Source organism: Solanum tuberosum, unplaced genomic scaffold (assembly GCF_000226075.1).
Source record: "Solanum tuberosum cultivar DM 1-3 516 R44 unplaced genomic scaffold, SolTub_3.0 scf00211, whole genome shotgun sequence".
Taxonomy (NCBI): Eukaryota; Viridiplantae; Streptophyta; class Magnoliopsida; order Solanales; family Solanaceae; genus Solanum; species Solanum tuberosum.
The window spans coordinates 776,057-782,692 of NW_006239137.1; positions in this window are offsets into that span (position 1 = coordinate 776,057).

Genomic DNA, 6,636 nt, shown 5'->3' on the forward strand with positions numbered 1-6,636 from the left:
ACGACCGACGGGAGGGGAGACGAAGGGACGAAAATTTGGGAAAAAATTTCAAGCTTTTTGCTTCTTCTTCAACTTCGAAATCATTCAACTTTTTCTATTATGTTTTCTTCCTGATCATACAAGGTAAATTTTCTTCTCTTTTCTATTTCCAAAATATTAAAACTAGGGTTTCATAGAGAGAAAAATCATTATCATCTATCTATAATTTTTTTTTTGTTATTTTGCATTGCATTTATTCTGTTTGAAGTTGAAATTAACTCAAAAGAGCTTTTCAGTCCGTATAAAATTATTTTGTGTTAAAGAATTTAGTGAATCCAATTTAGTTGTTTCCGCCAACAACTATCGTAGTTATCTGGATACTACTGAAGTTGTTTATAGAAATAATTAGGCATATCTTTCGGATACAAAATGGTCCAACAACTGTATGTAGTTGTCGGACGACTAGATAAGTTGTCCCCACAACTATGACAGTTGTTGGTAAACTGTGTTCAGTTGTTGATCAATTAATTAGTAGCAGGACAAATAATATAATTATTGATGTTTAATGCAGTACAATTGCACATTTTCTATTGATCCTATTAAGTTAATTTTATACTATTTACTAATTTTTTTTTTAACTATTTTAGTTTATATAATGCGTCAATATAAGAGGAAGAGAATTGGAACATCTTCATCCAACCCAGATGTTGGAGAAAATGCTGAGAGCTGTACTTCTGCTAAGAAAAGAGGTACTGGAACACTTCAAAGTAGTAAGAGCAGCAGTGACCTATTAGGAGAAGCAAAAAGTGATGAAAGTTGTGGCAAGCAATCTAGTGAGATGGAAAAAAATAGTAAGAGCAGCAGTGACCTATTAGGTGAAGAAAAAAGTAATGAGAATAGCAACAAAAATTCAAGCGGAAAATAAAAAGATGATGACTGCCAACTTTTAATTTATTTAATTATTTATTGATATAAAATTGATAGTCAACTTTTTTTTTGTAGCATGTTGATGAGATCTTGTCTCTTATGCGCAAAAGACAAATTTGGTTTCCCATGTTGTAGTTGTTTGGACGACTGCTTCAGTTGTTTGTGCAACTATTTAGTCATTTGTACAACTCCTTAAGTTGTTCCGTGCAACTGTTTAATTGTTTGTACAACTCCTTCAGTTGTTCTGTGCAACTGTTTAGTCGTTTGTACAACTCTATCAGTTGTTCTGTGCAACTGTTAGTTGTCTGTACAACTACTTCAATTGTTCCTGCAACTGTTTGTTGTCTTTACTAATTCGATCTACAATTATTATTAAACTACTTAATTTATACTTAATAATTCACCAAATGATTAAATCGATCTTCGATTATTATTAAACGACTTAGTTTATACTTAATAATTCACCACATGAATAAATCGATCTTCGGTTATTATTAAACGACTTAGTTTATAATTAATAATTCACCAAATGACTAAATCGATCTTCGGTTATTATTAAACGACTTAGTTTATACCTAATAATTCACAAAATGACTAAATCGATGTTCAATTATTATTAAACGACTAAGTTATACTTAATAATTCACAAAATGGCTAGATCGATGTTCAGTTATTATTAAACAACTTAGTTTATACTTAATAATTCACAAAATGACTAAATCGATGTTCAGTTATTATTAAACGACTAAGTTTATACTTAATAATTCACAATATGACTAAATCGATGTTCAGTTATTACTAAACGATTAAGTTTATACTTAATAATTCACAATATGAATAAATCGATGTTCAATTATTATTAAACAACTAAGTTATACTTAATAATTCACAAAATGGCTAGATCGAAGTTCAATTATTATTAAACGACTTAGTTTATACTTAATAATTCACCAAATGACTAAATCGATCTTCGGTTATTATTAAACGACTTAGTTTATAATTAATAATTCACCAAATGACTAAATCGATCTTCGGTTATTATTAAACGACTTAGTTTATAATTAATAATTCACCAAATTCTTCAGTTATTATTAAACGATTTAGTTTATACTTAATAATTCACCAAATGACCAAGTCGATCTCCAATTATTATTAAACGACTAAGTTTATACTTTATAATTCACAATATGACTAAATCAATGTTTAGTTATTATTAAATGACTAAGTTTATACTTAATAATTCATAAAATGACTAAATCGATTTAAAGTTATTATTAAACGATTTAGTTTTACTTAATAATTTACAAAATGGCTAGATCGATCTTCAATTATTATTAACCGACTTATTTTATACTTAATAATTTACAAAATGGCTAGATCGATCTTCAGTTATTATTAAACGTCTTAGTTTATGCTTAATAATTTACAAAATGGCTAGATCGATCTTCAATTATTATTAGACGACTATGAAAAATTGTCAGACAACTCTCCAATATCGTTGGACAACTCTTCAATATCGTTAGACAACTAATGCAATTGTTTGAAGGACTTGACCTTTCAACTGTTACAGTTGTCCAACAACATTAGAAATTGTTGACATAAAAATTAGAAGTTTTTGATAAAAATTAAAAGTTGTTGAGATACAACTATATAAGTTGTTTGAACTAATAATCGTATCATTAAGTACATGTTATAAATACGATAAAACGTCATGAAACTACACCATTACTTGTTTATGCAATTCCATTTGATCTAGTAGGACAAGTGGTTTTTTTGTGGCCAAATCTTTTACATAAAGAACATTTATTTCTCTTATTTGAAACGACTTCTCCTATAGTAGGTACCCGTTTCATTTGCTTCCTTCCCGGTTTAGTTTTCTTTTCAGGTGGAGGTATTACTCTCCCTAAATATTTTGGAGAAAGATTCCAAAATTCTTCAGCTGGCACTGAATAAATTGAATCTACATATGCAAGTATATATGACTCTACCTTATAATATGGAGAGGAAAACTTGTAAATCATCTTGCCATATTCATCTCCAAATTTATGTCATAGCGTGTTGACAGGGTATTTTGTCCTAATCAAACTCTCGACACGAACAAATTTTGCTTCGAAGATGGACCATTATGATTCCATTATCCGCAGTGACACTGAAGGTATCTTCATCAACTTGATGAACCAATAACTTGTTTCCCAGATACTTGTTAGCCATTATTTTGATTTTTGCTATCCTTTCAACCACAAATATTCTTAAAATGGGTCTACTTCGATCTTTAAAAAAATATCATAAGTCACGATCATCCCTTATCCTAGAAGGAGGTCCTTTTGGCTTTTCAATGAAACCAAGCATGTAAGTAATAGAGAGATCATCTTTATCACAATTTAACTCAAACCTAGAAATAATTATCTCAACCAACTCATTACACATAATATTCTCACATATCTTTATTGGTACTGTTTCTTGACCCTTTGATCGCCAAGTATAACGAGTAGGATTCTCTACCCATTCACTATGTAAATCAACTGCTATTGTTAGTTGATCTTCCATAAATGGACACAATACCTGAAGACATCACACAATATTTCAACTAGTGAGACATTCATCAAACAACTTTGAAATCGCTAAAGAATATTTAATACTTATTTTTACACCTATTTTGTTGTTTCACAACTATCAACAGTAGTAAGAAAATTTTAGTAGCTTTAGAATTTTTTATAATTCTTCAATTGACCAACAACAAAGCACAACTGTCGAACAACTGCACTAGTTGTTGGGACTTCTACTATCGCCGGATAACTATAGACAGTTGTTGGACATTAACAGACGTCATATTTAATTATTTCAATAAACAACTTCTATAGTTTCCTGGACAACTACGAAAATTGTTGACTGAAACAATCACTTTGGGTTCACTAAACACAGATTAAGAATGGACGCAAAGTGATTTTAATACTTATCAATAATGCTCTTTTTAGTTTATTCAAAGTCAAACAAAACAAATGCAATACAAAAAAACTCAAACATATATATATTTTGATATTCTTTTTTCATAAATTTTTCTTGATAGATCTTCTTAATAAAAGCATATTTTTGTAGATAAAGGAGGAAGAAGAAGAAGAAGAAGAAGAAGAAGAAGAAGAAGAAGAAGAAGAAGAAGAAGAAGAAGAAGAAGAAGAAGAAGAAGAAGAAGAAGAAGAAGAAGAAGAAGAAGAAGAAGAAGAAGAAGAAAAAATGATTGATAAATATACCTGCAGTTGAAGAGGATTAATGGGAAGAAGATGGAGTTGAGAGAAAGAGCGCCTTTTTTTTTGTTTATTTTGGTAAATTTTTAGATATTTTAAGGTAAAAAATACAGAGGCAAAGTGTAAAAATTAAAAGTTTGGGGCTACTGAGAAAATATTTTTTAATCTAATTAATATTATTTATTTATTTGTCACTTCTACCTAATATTTAAGATTTGTAGGACTCCCACCTAATTGACTAACTTCTTTATCCCTTTTAATAGACCTTCCCTAGAAATCTCGACCTATACCTGGCTAACTCAAGTACAATTAGGAATACAGTTTTACTTAGTTTATTACAAAAAAATTCTCAATTAACAGAAGATTTCCACTTTCCCGCAAAGTCATGTCTTATTAAATTTCACTTAGCATTCATTAATGTATACATATGTATAAAACTAGTTCGTTAAAATGCATTACTTAAACCCCTCTTTTGAAGTTGTTTTTTTATTCATGCAATGTTCCCTATGTCTACATATTTTTATACACAAGAATAGTTCCCTATTTATGTACGAGTTAATCTTTTTAGGAATCAAGTTTTTATATAACTTGCTCTGTTTTGCACCTTCATTAACTCTTTGAGAATCAGATTTTTCCTAACTTTCACTTCCTATTCTTTTCTATTTTTTGCACGCACATTAAAGCCGAATAGCCCCGCTATGAGACTCAACGATACCATTGTTTCATTATGATTTTTACATAATGAAACAAATGAACAAAGTTTGAAAGTCAAATGAGATTTTCGGAGGATGTGAAGATAACTCACAATCGACCAATGAACATGACAACATGACAATATTTGAGCATAAAGGTTTCCATTCAAGAGAAATCAAGACTCTACACATAAGGGAGACTTTGGATAGATTTTCTTAATGTAACTTCACTTTTCATGTATTTTATAAACTACGTTTTGACCTAATTCCTTTGGTAGAATACGTATGAAACCCACATAGAGTTCAGTTTTACTATGTAACATTTTTAAATTTCCTTATTTGTAATAGCAGAACTACGCTGACTTGATTCCCTCAGTGGGATACGTTGGCCACACATAAATGTTTCAACCACATTAGGATAATTTTTTTTTACTATTTATGAATCTGAATTACACATGGTCTGACCTTGGAGGGATATGTAGGCAACTCATACCGGGTTCGGTCCCTTTTATTAGAAAATGTTCAAATCATTTCTATGTACTTTGAACTACGTTTTGACCTGATTCTATCGACGAGATACGTAGGAATCCTATATAAGGTTCCGTCTCACAACAACATAAGTTTAGTGTACTTCTCTTAAATCAACACTAGGGCATAATTTTGGAAAAAACATGGTCAAGGAATGACCAGAATCTATCAAGCTATAAGCTGTTACATTACAAGAAGTACCAAACAAAGGGGGTTCATTTTGTTTCAAAATTATCACAATCTAAGAGTTGGTAGAAATTATTTTTCTTACAACTTATAAACATATACTTACATATTTTCCTACGTACTAACAAATGCCTCTTTTGTCATGACCCAAGGGTACCCCTAGACGTAACAAGGCACATAGAACCCCGAAAGGCTCCATGTAAGTTACCTAGCATATCATAACATAAGTAAAGAACAATAAAGAGTAAAATGCATTTTCAAATCCAAAGTTTTCATAAAGGAAAGCGGAAGTCTAGACTCGTCTCAATTAGCCATCTATTACAATCTTTGAATCAAATAGGGTCACAACCCTTACAACATAATCTGAAAGTCTAATACAATGAAAAAAGAACTACAAGACATCATCCATCCTCAAACCACGAGGACTCACCACAAGCAAGGAGAATAGTCGAATTCAAGCTTGAATGAAATGAAGATCACCTCAAACACCGGACCCTACACTTGTGGGAAAATGTAGGAAAATATGGGTTAGTACAAAAATGCACTAAATATGATAGCCATGCATAAAAACCTTGAAGACATGATAAAAGGGACATTTTAGTTGAATGCATGCAATTTGCTAAGTTAAAGCATCATTTGAAGATAATGGAAAAGCATAAGTCATAATCATAATCAACTGATAAATCAACAAGGAACATATCATACATACCCTCAAAGCATACTTGTGCAATGCATGGATAAGATCCCATAATCCCACCCATACTAAGTAAAACTTCTTGAATAACTATAGTTCATAACTCATCTTTTTGTTCATACTATCATATTAGGGAATAGGCCTTAACTGACATAGACCATGTGAGCTTACCATGGAATCCGGTGTCTACCCCACACCGAAAAGGGGTTGTCCTACTTGCCAAAGGTAGAATCACACTCTTAGCTTAGTGGATCCACTAGCTAAAGACCTATGAGGACACATAATTTATCATTTTCCGTAATGTCGCGAATATCACCCACCCCCAAGCCCACACTCCCAACACCCTCTAAGGTGTTGACTAATTCTTCAAAAATAGTTAGTTTGCAGA